This window comes from Erpetoichthys calabaricus, chromosome 17 (genome assembly GCF_900747795.2).
Source record: "Erpetoichthys calabaricus chromosome 17, fErpCal1.3, whole genome shotgun sequence".
Classification (NCBI taxonomy): Eukaryota; Metazoa; Chordata; class Cladistia; order Polypteriformes; family Polypteridae; genus Erpetoichthys; species Erpetoichthys calabaricus.
This window is the reverse complement of record NC_041410.2, coordinates 58579826-58605130: the sequence shown is the minus strand read 5'-3', so window position 1 is coordinate 58605130 and position 25305 is coordinate 58579826.

Below are 25305 nucleotides of genomic sequence, written 5' to 3'. Positions count from 1 at the left end.
TAACGGACATTTGTCCAACAATCCCAATCCACGAGTGTCATACTTCGTCCTAGAAAATGAACTCTTGTACCAAGTAGCAGAGCACGAGGGAAAACTGAGAAAATTACTGCTGATTCCGCACACATTCTGGTGGCAGGTGTGCGAATTAACCCATTCCCATTTACTAGGAGCCCACTTGGGCACCGAGAAAACTCTTGAACGTATTAAGTTACGTTTTTATTGGCTGGGAATAAACGAGGAGGTCCGGTGCTTTTGTGCTTCATACCCAAAGTGTCAACTTCGCCAGATTCCACACTGGGACCGTGCTCCTCTTGTTCCCCTTCCCTTAATTGACATACCATTTGAGCGAGTCAGAGTTGATTTAGTAGGGCCCCTCAAACCGTCTGCTCGTGGCCATAAATACATTCTTGTCATTATTGATTATGCCACACGGTATCCAGAGGCTGTCGCCTTGCATTCAGCGAATACAAAAAATATCGCACGGGAACTAGTAGGGATGTTTGCTAGGGTTGGGATCCCCAAAGATGTCTTAACGGACCAAGGGACTCCCTTCACCTCGGAGACATTCAGGGAAGTGGCCAAGTTACTTAGAATATAGCATCTGAGAACTTCAGTCTATCACCAGCAGACAGATGGGTTGGTAGAACGATTTAACCAGACCCTGAAGCAGATGTTGCGCAAGGTAGCGAGGATGGGAGGAACTGAGATCAGTTACTCCCCCTTCGTCCTGTTTGTTTATCGGGAAGTCCTGCAGGTCTCTACAGGGTTCTCTCCTTTTGAGTTACCATACGGAAGACAACCACGAGGTCTCCTTGACATGTTAAAAGAAGGATGGGAGGAAGAGGCCCATCCTTCCTCAAATATACTGGAGTATATCGCACAATTATGCGATAGATTGGCTAAAATCAGACTGGTCCTAAAAGAACACCTATAGCAGGCTCGAACAGCACAGGCGCGGTGCTATAACAAAAACACGACCCTCCGGGAATTCCACCCAGTCGATCATGTTATGGTGCTCATACCCTCATCACACTCTAAATTGTTGGCTCATTGGCAAGGGCCATACTAAGCCAAGGAGTGTAAAGGGCTCATCGACTACTTGGTTAAACAACCCAATCGTTAACCGAGCGAGTGGGTATATCACATAAATCTGCTGAAGCCGTGGAAGGACTGGGAAACTAACCCTAACTCCAGACAGCCCCACTCCCTTTTCGCAGAACATCCACACCTTAACTTCGATCCTATGTTGTCCTGGAAACAACGAGAGGAGCTGGAATCAGACATCCTCTTAGTGACAGGGATAGTTAATGAGCAACCCGGCCGCACTGTCCTGATCGAACACGACATCATTACAGACCCAGGGGTGGTTGTACGAGAGAGACCCTATAAGCTTCCTGAAGCAAAACAGGTGGAAGTGGAGCTGGAAATCAGATGAATGCTGGAAATGGGAGTGATTGAACCAAGTCACAGTCTCTGGTCCAGTCCTATTATTCGGATTCCCAAACCTGACGGGTCCTGGAGGTTTTGTAACAACTTCCGACGCCTCAACCAGGTCTCCAAATTTGATGCCTACCCGATGCCTCGAGTGGATGATTTGTTGGAGAGGATCGGTAATGCTCAATATATAAGTACTCTTGACATGACGAAGGGGTACTGGCAAATTCCTTTAGCGGCCTATGCCTGAGAAGAAACTGCGTTTAGCACCCCTAGCGGACACTGGCAGTATAAAGTACTCCCATTTGGCTTGCACGGGGCACCAGCAACCTTCCAACGTCTGGTGGACACTCTGTTACGGCCGCACCAGGCCTACAGTGCTGCCTACTTAGATGATGTCATCATCTTTGCCAACACATGGGAGGACCATATATTGCGGGTAACAGCGGTACTTTCGACACTAGCGCAAGCCGGGTGTTGTGATGTAAGATTTTGCATATAACTTGATAAATATTTTGTATGTCTTTATTTGTAATTTAGGCAAAGCAATGTGATTTAGTGTTACATTAGTGAGTGTTTAAACTCTTTCAACACCCGCAAGAAAGCCATAAAGACATATGGTCTACCGGGTGGCAGGTTTTAAGATGTTGTATTCCCCCATTGGTCTGAAGTATGGCTGTTTGGAATTGGCTTGGATCAGAAGCTTTTAAGTACCATGCCGTCCTATTGGCTCTAGGGGTTGGGCAGAGAATCTATAAATCTGCCTGCTCAACCACATTCTCTCTCTCTCTTACTAACCTCTGATCATGAAGAAGCATATCTGTCTTACCTAACTGATGAAGACCATCACACCATGAACTGAAGAAGACAACACAATGTAGAGCACAACTCGGTAGCCATATTGAGGCAGGCAATGCAGCCTGTTCTGAAGAAAGCTGAGCACCAATGATGCCTTAACTAGAGACATTTTAAATAACTACAATCTATACTAATAAAAGGCAAAGCCCTCACTGACTCACTCACTCACTCATCACTAATTGTCCAACTTCCCGTGTAGGTGGAAGGCTGAAATTTGGCAGGCTCATTCCTTACAGCTTACTTACAAAAGTTAGGCAGGTTTCATTTCGAAATTCTACGCGTAACGGTCATAACTGGAACCTCTTTTTTGTCCATATACTGTAATAGACTGCAGCTCGATGGCTGCGGGAGGCGGAGTTGCGTATCGCATCATCACGCCTCCCACGTAATCACGTGAACTGACTGTGAACACAGTACGTAGAAAACAAGGAAGAGCCCCAAAGAGCGCTGAAGAAAACATTCATTACACAATTGAGAAGGCAGCGAAACAATAAGAAGCGAGCGAGTGACGCATACAAGCATATTCATAAGTGCAGCTACTGCGCAAACAAAGCACGGTGTAAACCGTAAGTTTAAATGAAGTTTATAGAAATGCTCCCGCTGCTGTTTGCAATACCATATTCGCGACATACAAGTTTAATGAGAAGACACGAGGTATAAACGAGACTTTGGATCACTTTGTAATGAAGTTAAAATTGCTGTAGCGAGAAACTTTTAAGTGCCGGGTCTTAGCTAACATTAAACAAAGCCGTGGACATCGCAACATCACACAAGAGAGCGGCTCACGTGAACTGACTGAACGAAGCACGAGTGATCACTTCGATGAATCAAACCTGTTCAAAAAACACATTACACAATTTATAGAAACGCTCCCGCTGCCGTTTGCAATACCATATTCGCGACATACAAGTTTAATGAGAAGACACGAGGTATAAACGAGACTTTGGATCACTTTGTAACGGAGTTAAAATTGCTGTAGTGAGAAACTGTTAAGTGCCGGGTCTTAGCTAACATTAAATAAAGCCGTGGACATCGCAACATCACACAAGAGAGCAGCTCACGTGAACTGACTGAACGCAGCACGAGTGATCACTTCGATGAATCAAACCTGTTCAAAAAACACATTACACAATTGATAATGTAGGAAAAGAATATGAAGCGACTGACGCATACAGACATTTTCATGAGTGCAGGTACTTCGGAAACAAAGCACCGTGTACACCTACTTCAGAAACAAAGCACCGTGTACACCTAAAGTTTAAATTAAGTTCATAGACCTACAAAAGGTTGCCATTGATTTCAGGCAAGATTGCTTTTCTTCTGTACAACTATACGTTGCATTCTCAACAGTAAGCTTGCACGGCTTGGTCATATTACAACCGGAGTGCTGAACTGACAACGTGGTATACAAAGAGAACTATAACAATCGTAATAAACGAACAATAAAACAGCAGAGAACCCGTGGATTAAATAAAAAGGCTGCTTCCTTGGCGAAGCAAGGAAAAAGGATGACCTTATATGGCGTTCGTTTATAAAACAGCGGAGAAGCTGTGTAAAGGCTGCTTCACAAAAAAACAGCAGAGCGCCTTATATGAGCAGGCAGTCAGCTAAAGACGGGAATCAATAAATAACTATAATCGTAATAAATGAACAAAAAATAGCGGAGAATCCGCGGATTACATAAAGGAAATGGGTACCTGAACAGAAAAGTGAGTCTCAAATAGCTACACAGTAACTATAACAATCGTAATAAACGAACAATAAAACAATACAGAACCGCTAAGCAAGGAGAAAGGACGGCCTTATATGGCGTTCGTTTATAAAACAGCGGAGAGGCTGTGTAAAGGCTGCTTCACAAAAAAAACAGATCCTTAACAAATTGTTATTGGTATATTTTCCCTCAATTTAAAAAGGTTTTCTTTTCTTCTTAATAAAAATTTAAAAGCAGTACTTCGCCGCTGCGAAGCACGCGGATTTGGCTATATATATATATATACATTGCATTCGTAGTCTGTGTCACAATCTGATTGTATGGGTGGTTACCTACCAGGTAACGCTTATGGTTGGTCAGCAAGTCAGCTAACATCCACCACGGTGCCCTCATTTCAGTTGCGAGAAGCAGATCATAGAATGGTTGAAATAGTTTACTGTCAAATAATGCAAAGAGTACGCGACACGTGTTTCACTCTAATTCTGGGCTCATCAGGCGTACACACTCACTGCAGCACCCTCTCGGGGAATTGAACCTCAGACGTCAGCGCCAGAGGTCGCCCCCGAGAGGGGGGTGCAGTGAGTGTGTACGCCTGATGAGCCCAGAATTAGGGCGAAACACGTGTCGCGTACTCTTTGCATTATTTGACAGTAAACTATTTCAACCATATATATATATATATATATATATATATATATATATATATATGTAGATATGTATATATATATATATATGTGAATGTATGTACTGTATGTACAGTATATATGTATGTCTATATATATATGTAGATATGTATATATATATATATGTAGATATGTAAATATGTATATGTATATATATGTGTCTGTATGTGTATATATATATGTGTGTATGTATGTATGTGTGTATATATATATGTATGTGTATGTATGTATGTATGTGTATATGTATATATGTATATGTGTGTGTGTATGTATGTGTGTATATGTATGTGTATATATATGTTGATATGTGTATATATATATGTATATATATGTGGATGTGTATATGTATATATATATATATATATATATATATATGTATAAATGTATATATATGTATATGTAGATATGTGCATATGTAGATATGTATATATATATATATGTGAATGTATGTACTGTATGTACAGTATATATGTATGTCTATATATTTATATGTAGATATGTATATATATATATGTGTATATATATGTAGATATGTAAATATGTATATGTATATATATGTGTCTGTATGTGTATATATATATGTGTGTATGTATGTATGTATGTGTGTATATATATATGTATGTGTATGTATGTATGTGTATATGTATATATGTATATGTGTGTGTGTATGTACGTGTGTATATGTATGTGTATATATACATGTTGATATGTGTATATATATATATATGTATATATATGTGGATGTGTATATATATATATATATATATGTATAAATGTATATATATGTATATGTAGATATGTGTATATGTAGATATGTATATATATGTATATGTATATATATGTTTACATAACCTCTTTAACACACTACTTCTCCGCTGCGAAGCGCGGGTATTTTGCTAGTACCTTATAAACAGTGGTTAGTCTGTGAGATTAGGCATTCTGACAAAGGCTACATATTAATAATACAATAGGGGAAAGTAGAGCAATATATTACTCTACCAAGACAAAACACCGGGCTTCGTATCAATCCAAAAAAGTGTCATTTTGGATTGAGAGAAGTCAAATATTTGGGCTACCTAGTGGGCGGGGGTACTGTAAAACCGCAGTGTTCGAAAGTAGAAGCCATTCTCAAATGGCCCCATCCGATTACCAAGAAGCAAGTACAGGCATTTTTGGGATTAGCAGGTTCCTACCATAGGTTTGTCCCATGATTCTCAGAGATGACTACACCCTTGACAAATCTAACGAAGAAAACGGCACCCATGAAAGTGGTTTGGGACGACGCTACTGAGACGGCATTTAGTGACTTAAAAACGGTCCTGACATCAGCACCGGTTTTAAGAACACCCGATTTTTCTGTTCCTTTTATTCTCCTGACCAATGCATCAGACACAGCACTCAGAGCTGTGTTGAGCCAAAGCATCGACGGTGCTGAACACCCCGTGATGTATCTAAGCCGGAAACTGTTGGACCGTGAGAGGAGGTTTGTGGCGATGGAACGCGAGGCCTAGGCGATTAAATGGGCGGTGACCCATTTGAGGTACTACCTGTTAGGATGGGAGTTTACCCTAGTCACGAACCATGCCTCTTTACAATGGATGGCACTGCATAAGGAGTCTAACCCCCATGTTGCTAGGTGATTTTTAGACCTTTAACCTTATAGGTTCACCGTTGTTTACTGTCGGGGTGCCTTGCAGGCTAACGCTGATGCTCTCTCTCGCATTTACGACCTCTCGGTGCAGATCGCCCGACCCAGTGGGGCTGGGCTAAGGGGGGGGGGGCGGGGGGGGGGTCATGTCATGCATGCGTGATTAGAAGACAGTCGATAAAACCCATGGTGAGTAGACAGTTGAAAAATGGAGGGTTAAAAAAGTGTACTGACCTTTCTCTTTCTTTCTCTGCAGAAGCAAGGAAGAAAAATAAACCGATGTGTCACGGAGCCAAAATGGCTGAAATGTATTTCCTGCCCTCTTTGATGACATCACAAAGAAGTCCAAAACAAGACGTCACTTCCCCCCTTTAATTTCCTGTAATAATTTGTGTTTCTGTATAAACACCCCCCCATGTTACCTTATGTTTTTGTTAAATGCTTGGTTGAACCTGTTTTGTTTCAGCAATTTTTTTTGACCTGTCCATTGGACATCATACGGGGCGGTTCCCCAAACCTTTATTTGATTGGCTGTTATACTTTATTTCCCACACTGGGAATAACTGTGGATGTGAGTGGTGTTTTGAGACAAATTAACTGGAAATTCTCTGATCTGGAGGGATAAAAGCTGATACACAAATGCTGGTGAATCTGCCTTATTGGTATCTCATTGTCACTTGAATTTTTTTATTCAGCTTTATTGAGTGTTCCTGCTCACGCTGAATTAGTATGCACCTTATGGTCCATGATGTCAAAGCCACACTGACAAAAAACAGACACATAGGTATATGTGATATTTGGAATTATTCATTTTATAGGTGTTAAGAGATTTAAGGTGGGCTGGAATTACAAGTTTTTTCGTAGGCTTTGGAACTTCTAGTTTTAAAGAATTTTTATTTTGCCATCAATTAAAAAGGGATCACTGGCTGGTGTTCCAAATCTTTTTCTGACTTTTGTCTAATCATTTACAGTTGCATAGTCGGCAGGATTTACATTGGAAAATGACAGAGCTGATTGACCTGACAGCACCGGTAACAGCCCTAACTGTACAGGTTCGAGTACTGAAGACCCAAGTTGCAAGCCAGAAGATGTATGGCAGAGAGGCGCTGAGAGAGGAAAAGTCCCAAGTACTAATGCTGTTATGACCTTGAGATGATATTGTGGTATTCTGCTTAATTTATGAGGGAACAGCAACGCAACTTTGCTGGCTGAAGGTGGACAGGGTGCACATTATTTGCTCTGTTCAGAAAACTTATTGACGGGGCGAACCAATGGAATGTGGATGGACTAAGGGGTTAAGGTTTTTTGCTTTAACAGTTGCTAATTCTCTCTCATTGCCTTGTACAGGTATAGTGTTGATAAATGGAAATACAGTCACTGCCTTTATAAATGCTTGCTGCAATCTTTCCATATCACTTTCCAATACATTCTTCCACAATAGTGAATTCCAGGCAAGACCAATCTTACCTGTATTCACGGGAAAACCAATTGATACAGGTGCACCTCTTGTGTCATCCCTTACTCGGGGGAAACCCACAGAATTACAGTGGCTGTGATTCTCAGCCTTCCATATCCTGTAATAGGGCAGGAGTGGTCTAATAGTAATGATGGAAGAACAGCATCACCCAATAAGAACACGGCCCTAGTGATAGAAGGGGAAAAATGATGCCAGAATGCCTCCATACCATGCATATCGCAAAAAACGTAGAGCCAAAGGAGTGGCCACAAAGTGCAAAGCTGAGGATTACCTGGTATCCTCATCAGATTTGTCTGAAGTAATATCACAGAAGAAGGTGATGCCAGCCCTGTCCAGTCCCAATCCTCTAGTGCAGTTGCAAATTTCTTTTAAACAAATGCAAACCTCTTTTAAAAGAGAGCAGTGTAACAATCATTCCTTGAAATTTGCAAGGAACGCCACAGTTTCAGTAGACAGTCAATTCACAGCTATTCACGTGCTGTTAGGGCCATACTTCATATTAGAAAACAATCTGTTATATCAGGGAGCAGAACATAAGTGTGAAGTGTGAAACTGCTGCTAGTTCTGCGAGCCTTCCTGTGCGTGGTTTATGTTACAGTGCACACCCATCTCCTAGGAGCCTATTTGGGGACAAAGAAAAAATTATATGAATCAAACTATGTTTCTATTAACTGCGAATAAAATAGGAGGTTTACCAATTTTGTGTCTCCTATCTGGTGTGCCAACTTCAGCAAATACCTTGGAAGGACTGTGCTCCTCTTATACAACTCCCATTGATTGACATACAACTTGAGGCCATTCACAGGCTACTTCTAAAAATATTGCACAGAAACTGGTATTGACCTTTTTGTGGGTGAGCATCCCAAAGCAACTCCTCATAGACCAGAGGACACCTTTTACCTCGGATACATTCAGGGAGGCTGCTAAGTCATTTAAAATAAACCATTTAAAAACTTCAGTACATTATCCTCAAACTGATGGTTTAGTGGAGAGGTTTAATCAGACTCTCAAACAAATATTAAGAAAAGAGTTCAGAGAAGACAGGCGAGACTGCAAACAGCTCTTCCCTTTGATTCTTTTTGCATATTAGAAGGTTCCCCAAGCCTCTACAGGGTATTCATTTTTGAATTACTGTATGGAAGACAACCCTGTGGCTTATTGGATATTATAAAAGAAGAATGGGAGGAATCAGCAAAGATTCTGCTTTTATTAAAAGTACACATAGAGCATGCACAGACAGCTCAGGCTTGGCTATATAATCAAGGCACAAGCCTCTAGGAGTTTCATCCCAGAGACCTTGCACTTGTGCTGGATCCTACATCAGATTCTAAACTGTTGGTGTATTGGAGTGCATATGGAGGACCCAATGAGGTTATAAAACATGGAAGATGTGGATTATTTAGTACAGCAGCCCAATCACTGGCCAAATAAGAGAGTCTTGCTCCCAACTCCTACTTTGCTCAGTCTGCAAATGCCATTATTGCGCAACAAAATTTTAGTGACCATTTGAACCATGATCAACAAAAGGAGCTTGAAAAAGCTGTCCTTTGAGTAAAAGCAGAAGTGGATGAGAAGCCCAGTGTGGTGGACGGCTGGGGCCTTCACGCCTCCACCCTGGGAGGACCAGGGGAGCCAGCTTATCCAGAGTGTTACCTCTCCCGGAGCGCTAGATGGCAGCCCCCTTGGTTGCAGCGGTGCCTAGGACTCCTGCAGGGCTTCATGGGAGTTGGAGTTTGGTGCAGGCCTGTTGGGATCCATGAGCGCCACCAGGGGGTGCTGTAGCTGCTGCTGATCCCTACAGAGCAGCTCTTCTGTCACACCCAGAAATGGAAAATAGGGTATGAAGCACCTGGAGCACTTATGGGTGCGCTATAAAAGGAGCCAGCAGCCACTATTTGGAGAGCCGGAGTCGGGAGGAGGGAGACGAAGCTTGCCGGGGGAGAGTGAAGGAGAAACAGAAGAAAAAGAAAGAAAAGGAGAAAGAAAAGAAGTGTACTGGGCTTTGGGACTGTGTTTTAGGCTTGTAGGGAACGGGGAAGGCGTTTTCCACAAAGGAAAAGAAAAATAAATCACGTGTGCTGTTATAGCTGTGTCCTACGCTGTCTGTGTCGGGGTTATCCTTTACACCAGCAGAACCTCATTTTTTGCTCATGACATTATTACAGAGCCACAGATCTTTGTCTGGGAATGCCCCTATGACCTTATGGAGGCAAAGAGAACTAAGGTAGATCTCAAAATTAAACACATACCAGACTATGGAGTTCTTGGGGAGAGTTTTTGTCCCAGGTCCAGCCCCATCATATTAATAGTAAAGCCTGATGAAAGGTGCTGCTTTTGCAATGATTTTCGTCAACATAACCAAGTCTCTCATTTTGATGAGATCCCTTGCCTACTCCATGCCACAAGTGAATGAACTCCTTGAATGGCTGGATAAAGCTTGTTTTTTTGACTATACTGGACATGACAAAAAAGTTACTGGCAAATTCCCTTAATTTAGCACCCTTAGTGGACATCAGTAGTACCATGTCCTACAATTTGGCTTGTACATTAGCCACCTTCCAGCTTCTGGTGGATAAAGTTCTACAGCTCCACAATGCATATAGTTATCCTGAAGCTGTTACCCATAATCCCTGTTGTGGGGCATCCAGTAAATTTAGTCTTGATGCAAACCTTAAATTACTTGATAACCAAAAAATAAGGTGTATAATTAGACCAAGGCATAAAACCAGAACCTCCACCAGGGGCATCTGTAATAGAAATTTACTTCAAATTAAAACAACAATATATCACCAGTTCAGAAAGAAGCATGCAGTTTTCCGTGCTGCTTATTGAACATATGTTCTCTTGGCAGTAAAGCTGTTTTGGTAAGTGATATTATATTAAGTACCAAATCTGATCTGTGTCTTCTCACTGAAACCTGGCTTAGTAAATGTGACACTGTTCCCCTAGCTGAGGCGTCACCAGATGGATACTCGTTCCTTCATAAGTCTAGAGATTCTGGTCGAGGAGGAGGCCTTGGAATAATTCATTGTAACAAAATGCAGATCACGTCTAAAAATGTAGGCGACTTTACATCCTTTGAGGATTCCAACATAATTATAGTGCTAGTCTACAGACCACTAGGGCCATATTCATTGTTCATGACTGAATTTAGCAACCTTTTATCTGATTTGGCTATAAATTATGATCACATAGTATTGATGGGGGATTTTAATGTACACATTGATGTGGAAACTGACACTTTTAGCAAATGTTTTACTTATTTGTTAAATTCAGTAGGATTTTGTCAGATTGTCAAAGGTGCAACTCATAATCATAACCACAAATTAGATTTAATTATAACTTACAAAGTTGAAATTCAAAATGTAAATATTACTCCATTAAATGAAGTTATTTCCGATCACTGCTTAATTACATTTGATTTAGTCCTGTCTTGCCAACACACTCACAGATTAAAACAAAGACAGTGCGACATCTAGATTGTAATTCTGCTTCAAAATTTATAGATACTTTGAGTAAGTCGAGCGTAATTGTGGAAAACCATTTAGATCAGTTAACATCAAATGTAAACATGGAAAACAATTTAGATCAGCTAACATCACATTATAATGTGACCTTGAAAGATGCTTTGGACGCAGTGGCTCCCCTTAAAATAAAAGTGATCAAAGCACATAGAAACTCTCAATGCTTTAATGAAAACACTCGAGCTCTTAAATTAGAGTGTCGAAAACTGGAGTGCAGATGGAGAACAACAACATCAACATTTATTTATATAGCACATTTTCATACAAATAATGTAGCTCAAAGTACTTTACATGATGAAAAAAGAGAAAAAAGACAAAGTAAGAATGAAAGTAAGAGAACACGACTTAACATAGAATAAAAGTAAGGTCCGATGGCAAAGGAAGACAGAAAAAACAAAAAAAATTCCAGATGGCTGGAGAAAAAATAAAATCTGCAGGGGTTCCAGGCAATGAGACCGCCCAGCCCCCTCTAGGCATTCTACCTAACATAAATGAACAGTCCTCATTGTATTCAGGGTTCTCAGAACAACAAAGCTACATATCTTTCAAATTGCATGGACAGAGAATGTTAAAAAATATAAAAAAGCTCTATTTAAAGCTTGCTCAGAATACTATTCTACAATAATAGATAGCAATAAAAAAAGTCTTCGGGTACTGTTTAGAACAGTTGCTAATTTAACAAATGGGAATTCAGATCTACAGTGCAAAATACCAAAAGATATTAGCAGTACAGACTTTATGAACTTCTTCAATGAGAAAATTAAAAATATAAGATCCCAGATCCCAGCATCACAGTACACACCGTATACTAGCTTAGAAGACCCTGCCTCACATTGTATTCAGCACTTTAGTAATTTTAATCCTGTAACTGAGCATGAAGTCTTAACTTTAATTGCTAAAATGAAGCCCACTACTTGTTCCTTAGATCCAGTGCCAACAAACCTAGCAAAAAGTGCAATGGATGTTCTTGCAGCGCCTATTCTTAACATTATCAATAGTTCATTATTGCATGGCACAGTACCTGATGCACTAAAAGTGTCAGTCATTAACCCATTACTTAAAAAGTCATACCTAGACCCACACATACTAAATAATTACAGGCCTATTTCAAATTTACCCTTTCTCTCTAAAATACTAGAAAAAGTAGTCGCCAATCAGCTTCAGTCACACCTTACGCATTACAATTTATTTGGGAAATTCCAGTCTGGTTTCTGCACTGGTCATAGTACAGAAACGACACTAGCACGGGTTGTAAACGTCATTCTGATATCCTCTGATGAAGGAAACTCTACTGTAATTATGTTGTTAGACTTAAGCGCAGCATTTGACACCATTGGCCATTCTAGTTTACTGCACAGGCTAGAAAATGATGTTGAGCTTACAAGCACTGTGCTTGTTTGGTTTAGCTCTTATTTATCAAATTGATTCCAATATGTACAGAAATGTGCTGGCAGTACTCCACCATTATACACAGAAGTGAGATATTGTGTCCCGCAGGGCTCAGTACTGGGACCTTTACTGTTTTCACTTTACATGCTTCCACTGGGATCTATCATTAGGAAACATAATGTTAATTTTCGCTCATATGCAGATGACACCCAGTTATACATTTCATTTAGATCAAATGAAGTTTCTCCAATGTTGTCTTTAATTAGTTGTGTTAGTGAATTAAAGGAGTAGATGGATGAGAACTACTTGTCTTTAAACACAGATAAAACAGAGATTTTAATTGTTGGAGGGAGTGACACTGATCACAACAATATTTTGTCATCATTTAACTCAGTTGGAATCACCATTAATTTTATTGAATCAGCCCGCAATCTAGGAGTTATCTTTGACTCTAGCATGTCATTTAAAGTGCATATTACAAAGTTGTCCAAATCATGTTTCTTCCATCTTAAAAATGTTGGGAAATTAAGGCGCTTTCTAAATAAACAGGATTCTGAGAAATTAATTCATGCATTTATTTCTGGTAGGATTGACTACTGCAATGTGGTGTTCACTGGATGTTCAAACTGTTCATTATACAGCCTCCAATTAATCCAAAATGCTGCTGCAAGAATTATTACAAGAACAAGAAAATACGAACACATAACTCCGGTTCTTAAATCCTTAAACTGGCTCCTGGTTAAGTTTAGGGAAATTTTCAAAATCCTTTTTTTAACATATAAAGCATTAAATGGCCAAGGTCTAGCTTACTTGTTTGAACTTATCATGACTTAGAAACCAGAGCGCACATTAAGATCTCAAGATGCCGGTCTGCTTATGATTAAAGGGTTAATAAAATAACAGTGGGAGGTTGAGTTTTTAGTTACATGGCCCCTAAACTGTCTGGTCTGGAATGGTCTGCCTGCTACTATAAGGGATGCCCCTTCGGTCTCAGCTTTTAAATCCCAGCTGAAGACTCACTACTTCAGTTTAGCATATCCTGACTAGAGCTGTTGATTAACTGTACAGACTGCATCTCTGTTGTTAGTCATTAGCACTAAAACATAAGTAACATGATAGTTATAATTTGTTACTAACCCTCTCCTATTCTGTTTCTCTTCTCGTTGTTTTGCCTGCCTAAGGTAAAGTCATCCCTGATGGAGGATCGCAGGAATCGTAGGGTAGAGGGGTCCTATCATTGGATTGGCTGGCCCAGCGCTGTTTCAGCCGTGGAATGGCCAAATGGGGGAGGCAGCTTGATGGCTGAGGTCTCCAGGGGCCTCATGTATAAATGGTGCTGCGCACAGAAATGTTGCGTTCAAACGTTTCCACACTCAAATCGCGATGTATAAAACCTAAACTTGGCATAAAGCCACGCACATTTCCACGGTACCTCATACCCTGGCGTACGCAATTTCTCTACTCGGTTTTGCAGACTGGCGGCACCCAGCGTCAAAGCAGTGCTACTGTTCCTGTGTGGTTACCCTTTCTTTCTTAGACCCACATTCCTGACGCGGCTTTATAAATACACTGAAATTAACTGCATATTGTTTATTAGTGTAATGCATCTGATTGTAATTAACCTGTAGCAATATAATGGTCCAGGGAATAGCCATAGTATTCCAAATGCCATAACTGCTTTAGCGTTGTTACGCTCACTGCATCTTCTTCTTTCAGCTGCTCCCATTAAGGGTGGCCACAGCGGATCATCTTTTTCCATATTACTCTCACTGCACCACTCGGAGTATTTATATCACTGTATCTGAGTGGGGAATCACAGCAGCAGCTGATCGGAAAGAGAATTATCGGTATACAGTTTCAAGCACACGCTACCTCAGCCACGGCAAAATGCGTCAAAGCCTTTCCTGTACGGACCTCGCATTTCAGAAACAGTTTCATTCCAAGAACTATAAACGCACTCAATCACTCCATCAAGTGCTCCTTGTAGAACTGTTTGTAGTTATAAGTACAATTACCCCACTGTAAACTTGCACTACAGTTATAATATTGCACAACCTACGCCACTTTATAAAGCGTGTATGATGACGATATCATTTTTAAGATGAAATGCAGCAAAATATGTTGCTTATAGTATACAGATAAAACTTTAACTTCACTTAAATAATCTGTATTGTTAATAATTAAACATGTGAGGACACGGTGCCGCAGCGCTAGCTAGTTCACTGATAGCTCCTGCCTTGCTCTGTATTATTGCTGGTGCTGACGTGACACTGGAAGGATAGATGGATAGAATAATTAAACATGTACTACGAAGATATTTCAATGTTCCTTAAAAGTTTTGAAGAATCTGCGTTCTAAGCTTACAGATGGCTTAACGTCTATTACAGAGCTGATTGTGTGGCGATTGGGTATTTGGAGAAAGAAAAGTAAGGACAGGAATTAGAGGTTAGTACGTTTGAAAGAGACAGTACTTCTGTAATAATTTATTTCATCGAAGGTCGCGCATGGCGCAGCAAGCCTCTTGCGTGAGATATGAACAATCACTGCGCCACCGTGTTCCCATGTTTAATAACATGCTTTCATTCCTATCATCATGAAAAAGATATCACGTATACATCTCAGTATTTTAATTATTCAGAGAGCTGTAATATCACGAATGTAACGGATTCTGTGTCCTGTCGGAGAAAGAGAAAGAACGGAAGCACGTAGTGATTCACACACATAGAGCACATAGAAGATCAAACACAGAACAAAGCATTTAACGTCGTACTTTAGTTACGATGGGATTTGAGAAACTAGTAAAATAAACGAATTTAAGATGAAGTTTATGATGTTCTACTTTAATGACAAAATTAACTACGTGATTAAAGTGGAAATTTCAAGATTAAAGTTGACATTTCGTGCTTTTTTCCCCACTGTGTGCCTATTTTTTTTTCTCTGTGCCCTAATAAGCTTTCATATGACACTCAGATGGTCGGCTACAAGTTGCCTTTTCACGCCGACTTTGATATGTGACAACTTCTTTTTTATTTCGGGTACTGTGCGACTTTGTGAACTTGAGCTTTCGAGTTTCTCTGACACTATGTCACTCGATCAACTTTCTTTTGTTGATTATACCACTGTTTAAACCAACAAGTAGTACGTTTTTCCTTTGCCTCCACTTGGTATTTGCTGAAATTCTTATATTTTCCCCCGTGCTTTTCCCATTGTCTTTTCACAGAAGGCTATTTAAATCGATTTGCATATTCAAACAGGCATAATTCTGGGAGGAGTTGGGGCGGGACAGAAGGCGCGTGCACGTGCGTTACTTTTCATGCTGATCGGGATTTATGTAGTGGAAGAGCGTGAAAGTTTGCGTACGCACAGATTCCTGCATCTGGATTTTTCTGTGCGTATGCACATTCCCGCTTTTGTGCTTACGCCATGTTATAGTGTGAGTTCTATGCACGCCGTTATACATGAGGCCCCTGGACTTTAAACAAATCCAAATCATATTATGTGATATCATCTACTATTAAATTCTGCTCCGTACTTATAAAATTTTTATTTTTATACTGCAATGAGAATTTGTTTCTGTGTATTGTATTGTATTGACCCCCTTCTTTTTGACATCCACTGCACACCCAACCTACCTGGAAAGGGGTCTCTTTTGAACTGCCTTTCCCAAGGTTTCTTCCTCACAGGTGGCGCAGTGGTAGTGCTGCCTGCTTTGCAGTAAGGAGACTGTGGAAGATTGTGGGTTCGCTTCCCGGTTCCTCCCCTGTGTGGATAGCGCTTTGAGTACTGAGAAAAGCGCTATATAAATGTAATGAATTATTATTATTCCATTTTTTCCCTACAAGGGTTTTTTTTTGGGAGTTTTTCCTTGTCTTCTTATTTAGTCAAGGCTGGGGGGCTGTCAAGAGGCAGGGCCTGTTAAAGCCCATTGCGGCACTTCTTGTGTGATTTTGGCTATACAAAAATAAATTGTATTGTATTATATTGTATTGTATAGCGCCGCTTACCTTGATGATATTGATATGTATTTTGGCATGTGGAAGGAACACATGGCTCATCTGGTAGCAGTTCTATCCTCCTGGGATTCAGAATTGACCCAATTAATGTTTTGATGCATAGTGTGTGATGGGGTTATGAAGTTATTGCCATACTGAACTGGCCTCGTCAGCAAACCAAGTGACAAATGTAAACTTTTTTGGGATAATACTGCTGGTTTGTGCCCGGTTTTCTCATAAGAGTAGCACCCTTGACATACCTAATACAGAAATGTGTGACTAACTATACAGAATGGGAATCAATAATTAAGGCAGCTTTATTTGACTTTAAAATGACCCTTACATCAGCATTTCTCCTGAATTATCATTGGCATTTCCTTTGCAGACTGATGCATCGGACACCAGCCTGGGTGCTATGCTGACCCAAAGCATCAATGGTGTCAATGTAATGATGATGTACCTGAGCCAGAAACTGTTGGACCACAAGACCAAATATAGAGCAGCTAAAGTACTACCTGCTGGGAAAAGAGTTTGCACCTTTAGATAGATAGATAGATAGATAGATAGATAGATAGATAGATAGATAGATAGATAGATAGATAGATAGATAGATAGATAGATAGATAGATAGATAGATAGATAGATAGATAGATAGATAGATACTTTATTAATCCCAAGGGGAAATTCACATACTCCAGCAGCAGCATGCTGATAAAGAAAATAGTAAATTAAAGAGTGATAACAATGCAGGTATACTCACAGACAATAACTTTGAATAATGTTAACGTTTACCCCCCCGGGTGGAATTGAAGAGTCTTTACAATGGATTGACACTCACAATGAAATCTGTCCTTGGTTTACTCACTGGTTCTTGGACCTTCAGCCTTATAAATTTACATTACAACATCATCAATATTCCTTCCAAGGCAATGCCAAAGTACTGTCTCATTTTATCCACCTCTTGGTTCAGGTCACCTGACTTGACAGGACTGGGCTGAGGGGGTCAGGAGTTTGTCATGCATGTCTGACTAGTGGTTATTCAAAGGGCTTGTGTGTTGTCAATAATACTTCCCCAGGGGGAAGTTATTTACATCCTGTTCTCTTCAATCAACAGGCCAGAAGCTCCAAATGTGGAGGATCTGTTATGTTATTGTGGAAGGACACTTGTCACATCTAGAAAGTGTTGGGGTGGCAGACAGGTTACTCCTTTTAATCCAGGACAATAATCCATCCATCCATTATCCAACCCGCTATATCCTAACTACAGGGTCACGGGGGTCTGCTGGAGCCAATCCCAGCCAACATAGGGCGCAAGGCAGGAAACAAACCCCGGGCAGGGCGCCAGTCCACCGCAGAGATAGATAGATAGATAGATAGATAGATAGATAGATAGATAGATAGATAGATAGATAGATAGATAGATAGATAGATAGATAGATAGATAGATAGATAGATAGATAGATAGATAGATAGATACTTTATTAATAGCATGATGTGTGGAGTAGAAGTCCAAGGAGGTTATGCTCAACCTTTATAATGCACTGGTGAGACCTCATCTAGAGTACTATGTGTAGCTTTGGTCTCCAGGCGACAAAAAGGACATAACAGCACTAGAAAAGGTCCCGAGAAGAGTAACTAGGCTGATTCCAGGGCTACAGGGGTTGAATTATGAGGAAAGATTAAAAGAGCTGAGCCTTTACAGTTTAAGCAAAAGAAGATTAAGAGATGACATGATTGAAGTGTTTAAAATTATGAAGGGAATTAGTACAGTGGATCGAGGACTGTTATTTTAAAATGAGTTCATCAAGAACACGGGGACACAGTTGGAAACTTGTTAAGGGTAAATTTCACACAAACATTAGGAAGTTTTACTATACACAAAGAACGATAGACACTTGGAATAAGATACCAACTAGTGTGGTAGACAATAAAGCATTGGGACTTTCAAAACTCGACTTGATGTTTTTTTTGGAAGAAATAAGTAGATAGGACTGGAGAGCTTTGTTGGGCTGAATGGCCTGTTCTTTTCTAGAGTGTTCTAATGTTCTAATATATATATATATATATATATATATATATATATATATATATATATATATATTGTGGTGGATTGCCGGCTTTTGATTCCGGCTCTCTCCCCCAGGCCGCCAGGAGGAGCTCTCCCAACAGCGTGAATATCCCCCGAGTTCCAGCAGGGCCTCATGGACTATGTAGTTTTTATACGCAGCCCTGCTGGATACCTTGGGGGCCACCAGGCGTCGCTGTAGGGGGGCTCGTAGGCTCGTATGTGCCCTATAACCCGGGAGTACGTCATGGTCACGTGACGGGAAGAAATGACGTGCTCCCGGGGTGAAGAAAAGGACTGTTTACCCTGACCCGGAAGGAATAAGGAACTGTGGACTGCTGGACAGGAACACCTCCGGGTCAGGGTGTATAAAAGGACTGTGGGAAAGCCCAGACACTGAGCTGAGCTGGGAGGTAGGGTGGCGAAGTGTCTGTGAGAGAAGGATTGGTGTTTATTATTGTGAATATTGAATATATGAGTAGTGTGGAGTGGAGGGTGCTTTGTGCACGTGATTGTACAATAAACAAGAATTGTACTTTTACATCGTGTTTGGAGTGGTACCTGAGGGTTCAAGAGGTGGACAAAAGCTTCTACTGCGACAATATATAGCGCCCAACCCGGCACAGACTCAGGCAGAGGCACATACTTAATTAAAACAGCTTTTATTCTTCTTCAGCCGTGGGGCACGCCTTCCCCGTGTCCCACAGGCCCAACACAGTCCCAAAAGCACTTAAATATAGAACAACAAACACTCTCTCTCTTTTCTCCCTTTACCACCACTCCTCCTCAGGCTTAGTCCTCCTCCTCCCGACTCTGGCTCTCTCGAGTGGTGGTGGCTGGCCTTTTTTATACCCCACCCGGAAGTATTCCAGGTGCTTGATCACCTGGGCCTAATTGCATTTCCAGGTGGGGCTGAGGGACTGACCAGCCAGGCTGCCAAGTCCATGCAGCTCACCCTGGCGGCCATCCGAGCCCCCAACCAGGCTGTGGAGGACTCCATCTCCCATGGAGCCATGCATCCGGTTGGGGAATCATCGTCCGCCAGGGAGGCTGCCACCAAGTGTCCCGGGGGAGGTATTGAGCTGTCCATGGAGGCTCCCCCGGAACAGATACAGTAGGGGCGTCCCTGCCAGGCATGGGACCCGGCTGTCCTTCACAATATATATATATATATATATATATATAAAATACAGTATATATATATATACAGTATACAGTGGTGTGAAAAACTATTTGCCCCCTTCCTGATTTCTTATTCTTTTGCATGTTTGTCACACAAAATGTTTCTGATCATCAAACGCATTTAACCATTAGTCAAATATAACACAAGTAAACACAAAATGCAGTTTTTAAATGATGGTGTTTATTATTTAGGGAGAAAAAAAATCCAAACCTACATGGCCCTGTGTGAAAAAGTAATTGCCCCCTTGTTAAAAAATAACCTAACTGTGGTGTGTCACACCTGAGATCAATTTCCGTAGCCACCCCCAGGCCTGATTACTGCCACACCTGTTTCAATCAAGAAATCACTTAAATAGGAGCTGCCTGACACAGAGAAGTAGACCAAAAGCACCTCAAAAACTAGACATCATGCCAAGATCCAAAGAAATTCAGGAACAAATGAGAACAGAAGTAATTGAGATCTATCAGTCTGGTAAAGGTTATAAAGCCATTTCTAAAGCTTTGGGACTCCAGCGAACCACAGTGAGAGCCATTATCCACAAATGGCAAAAACATGGAACAGTGGGGAACCTTCCCAGGAGTGGCCGGCCGACCAAAATTACCCCAAGAGCGCAGAGACGACTCATCCGAGAGGTCACAAAAGACCCAGGACAACGTCTAAAGAACTGCAGGCCTCACTTGCCTCAATTAAGGTCAGTGTTCACGACTCCACCATAAGAAAGAGACTGGGCAAAAACGGCCTGCATGGCAGATTTCCAAGACGCAAACACTGTTAAGCAAAAAGAACATTAGGGCTCGTCTCAATTTTGCTAAGAAACATCTCAATGATTGCCAAGACTTTTGGGAAAATACCTTGTGGACTGATGAGTCAAAAGTTGAACTTTTTGGAAGGCAAATGTCCCGTTACATCTGGCGTAAAAGGAACACAGCATTTCAGAAAAAAGAACATCATATCAACAGTAAAATATGGTGGTGGTAGTGTGATGGTCTGGGGTTGTTTTGCTGCTTCAGGACCTGGAAGGCTTGCTGTGATAGATGGAACCATGAATTCTACTGTCTACCAAAAAATCCTGAAGGAGAATGTCCGGCCATCTGTTCGTCAACTCAAGCTGAAGCGATCTTGGGTGCTGCAACAGGACAATGACCCAAAACACACCAGCAAATCCACCTCTGAATGGCTGAAGAAAAACAAAATGAAGACTTTGGAGTGGCCTAGTCAAAGTCCTGACTTGAATCCAATTGAGATGCTATGGCATGACCTTAAAAAGGCGGTTCATGCTAGAAAACCCTCAAATAAAGCTGAATTACAACAATTTTGCAAAGATGAGTGGGCCAAAATTCCTCCAGAGCGCTGTAAAAGACTCATTGCAAGTTATCGCAAATGCTTGATTGCAGTTATTGCTGCTAAGGGTGGCCAACCAGTTATTAGGTTCAGGGGGCAATTACTTTTTCACACAGGGCCATGTAGGTTTGGATTTTTTTTTCTCCCTAAATAATAAAAACCACCATTTACAAACTGCATTTTGTGTTTACTTGTGTTATATTTGACTAATGGTTAAATGTGTTTGATGATCAGAAACATTTTGTGTGACAAACATGCAAAAGAATAAGAAATCAGGAAGGGGGCAAATAGTTTTTCACACCACTGTATATATGCACAATGAACTGCCAGGACCTTTTTATAGGGTGCAAGGCAGTTCCTGATTGCCAGGCGGCCCCACCTCTTGGCGTAATAACCATAAAAAACATGGAACATTATCATAAAACAATGGCCAAAAGTGAAAAAAATGCATAAAATAATGTGAACCCCAGCCAGGGGAGGAACTCTGGCTGAAATATAACACATACTACTGGTTACATGTGCTAGGATGATCCAAAAAAGACTATGCAGGTTGTTCACATCTTGATTATGAGATTATAACATATTTAACTTGTAAGTTGATGCTTTACTAGCTGTACTTTCTATTTTACAGTTTTTATGTAATTACTTCTTTACATGATTATGCTGGTAGATGTTATTTGTATATTTTTGTTTAACTGGACTTGTTTACTCAATTTGAGTGTATTATAGATTTTCGGCCATTCAGAGATTTGTAGTTCCACCCTTACCCAATATGTCTGTATTCAGGTTCAGGTGGAATACAACTTTGTTCCTTTTTTTTGGGCTGGATTTATTTCAGGAACAATCTTTTTTATTTTTTTTTAACTTAAGCACTGAAGTACTTTTCTTGCTGGTTACTCAAATTTCAGTCTGTGTTTCCAAGCTGGCAGTAGGAGTACTTACATGTGACAGAACTGGCCAAAGTAGAGGGGTAATAGTGGTAAGTAAGTGTCTTTAATTGTGATGTATCAGTAATCCAGAGTATTAGCTCCCTTTGTTGGACAGGTGACGTGCTGATAATATTTAGTGTAAACATTCTTTACATTTGCATTGTTGAAGTCCAAGGCAGTGTCACACACATGCACATGGGGGACAATTTACAGGCTCAAATAGTATTATTAGTCAGCAAGACCGAGGGTTGGTGCTCTCTCCTCTACTTCTCATTGCCTCTTAATGACATCACCACCAGTCCACCCACTGTTGATGTCACTTACAGCAAACCCTACTGCCATCATTTATAGTACCCATAGTTCACCTTCCTGCCACATCAGTTCCTATTCCGGCCATCCTGACCCCACTTCTTCCTCATACTGTATCTGCTATATTTGTAGAGCAGACTCGACCTATTAGTCAGTTCAGTTGCGAACTCCGCTTCTGTAAAGACGTGTTTCTTTTCTATGCTGATTTTTCAGTATACAGGGTGGCCATTTCCAAACATTTCTCTGTCTGGTGTCCAATTTTTTACCACACTGGCATAGTCTGCAGGAGTTTTTTCTACTCAAAAATGTCAGTAGAGCAGGATCAAAGTTCAGTCTTTTGACCTGGCCACTGAAGTTCAGGAACTTAAATTTAAAAATTTAATTAAATTAAATTGCAATTGGGTGAGATCTAGTCATGGCTTGCTGAATGGGAAATGTGGGCTTGAACCCACGTTGCTCTACAGAGCTCCATCCCAGGTACTGGTGCTGCTTCAAGAGAACAACGATATACAGTCATATGTCCTGATTTTTGAACATATGGCACACCAACAGCATTGGCTGCCTGAGGAGTGGGCTAACATATTGGCGCTTATTATGACCTCGGGACTGAGGAGGCTGCTGATTATGACCTTTTGAAAACCGAGATTCTCAGGAGATACAGCATTTCTGCGGACCAGCAGACGAGGTGGTGCCAAGAGTGGCGGTTTGACCCTGGGAGGCCAGCTAGACCGCAGGCTTGGGATTTATGGGGTAAAACAGGGTGCTAGCTACAGCCAGACGTCAACAGCGCCAAGCTGGTCATTGAACAGGTGGCCTGTGAGCTTCTATTAAATGCCCTCCCAGATTTTTCGCACACAGGCATTTAAAAACCCGGATGCCCTCAGTGACATCATAGAGAGGCACAGAGTGGCAGCCCAGCTCATGTGTTCATAAAAGACTAAGCGCTGAAACCAACATGGGTGTGGAGTCTACACATCGCATTACGGAAGCCACAGCTCGGCCTCAGGAGAAGCAAACGTCCTTCCCGCACTGTTTCAAGTGCATGGAGGTTGGGCATACCATCCCAAATTTTCCACAACTCGGCAGGATGCTGGACTGAGGTTGGACTCGAGGTAAGTGTTGTTGTAAACCCTTATTTTTCCTTTGGACAGGAGTGGTAGTTGCAAACGGGCATAAGGTCACTGCACTAATAGACACTGGCAACAACATTTCCATTGTAGCTTTCCGCTATATGATACCATGACAATCGCTTAAAGGGAAGACCAGTGTGGCGAACAGCTGGGGATCCTGCCCAGCCGGGACACCTGGAAGATGGGAGGACCGGGAGAGGGACAATACCTCCCCCGTGACACGAGAGGGCAGCCGCCCTGGTTTGCATCAGGGCCATGGGATTGGAGCTTAGAAGCTTAACCCTGTTGGGGCCCGTGGCCACTGCCAGGGGGCACCCTGATGACTACAGAGCCTTGAACTGCCGGAACAGGAACCAGGTACACCCGGACTGCTTCCGGGTACCCATGCAGCACACCAGAAAGTGCTGCAGAAAGGTCATCATGGAGCACATTATAAAAGGGGCCGTCTCGCTCCATTCAGGGAGCCAGAGTCAGGAGGCAGAGGGTGGAGTTTGCGGGAGAGGAGTGGAGGCGGCAGAAAAAAGAGAAAAGATGCGAGAAAAAAGGGACTGAGTTATACGTGGTTGATTTGTGCACTTTGGTGTATAAGGGACAGAAGAAAATTTAAAAGGGTGTTTTTGGGACATGTGTCTCAGTGTCTGTCTGTGGTCGGGTTATATTCCACACCAGTTTAACTTGTATTCACTGGGAGACATGGTGGTATGGTTCCGCCACCTGTATCATCAGTTTTGACAACTCCATAAGGGTTTTACAGGTGGAGATGATTCGAAATCCACCCTTTCCCATGATCCTGGGTAGAGACTGGATGGAGAGCAAAAGCGGTAACACACAAACCACTTCCATCAAATTGTTAGGCCTGGCAAAGGATGGAGATCATCCACCCCAAACTGGCTCCATAGCCATGTACTTGGCTGGCAACAAAGAGTTACGTGGCTACCCAGTATGATGCAATGGAAGTCGAGGTGACTACGCCAGACCCTCTGACACCTGGGCCGTCAACATCGCAGATAATCTCCCTCCCTTTCAAAGATCCAAGAGGACAATGGGAAAAAAGATCTCTTAATCAATATCTCAGAAAGGGAGTGGAAAGTAGCAATGCAGAGAATTCACTCGAGCTCCATATGAGCAAAGCATGCAATTATTCAACTCAAAATTATATATCGCACACATCTGTCTCGCCTAAAACTGTCCAAAATGTTTCCAGGGCAAGATCCAACCTGCGAACACTGCAATCAAGTCTCAGCCTCACTGGGTCACATGTTTTGGGCCTGAACCAAATTAACATCATTTTGGACCAAAATTTTTAAGTGTCTCTCAGACAGCCTTGGTGTCACAATCCCTCCTAACCCATTAACAGCTGTGTTTAGTGTTCTGCCAGATGGGTTTAAATTGGAGAAGGACAAACAAACGGTGATTGCATTCACTACACTTTTGGCACACACTTATTTTGCTAAACTGAAGAATCCTAACTCTCCTCTTTTAAGTCAGTGGATAACCGATGTTTTATACTATTTGAAATTGGAAAAAATCAAATATTCAGTTAGAGGATCTGTACAGAATTTTTTTAAAACCTGGCAGGATATAATCAATAAAATTTTAGAATAAGCTCTAAAATTGGAGGTCAATCCAGAT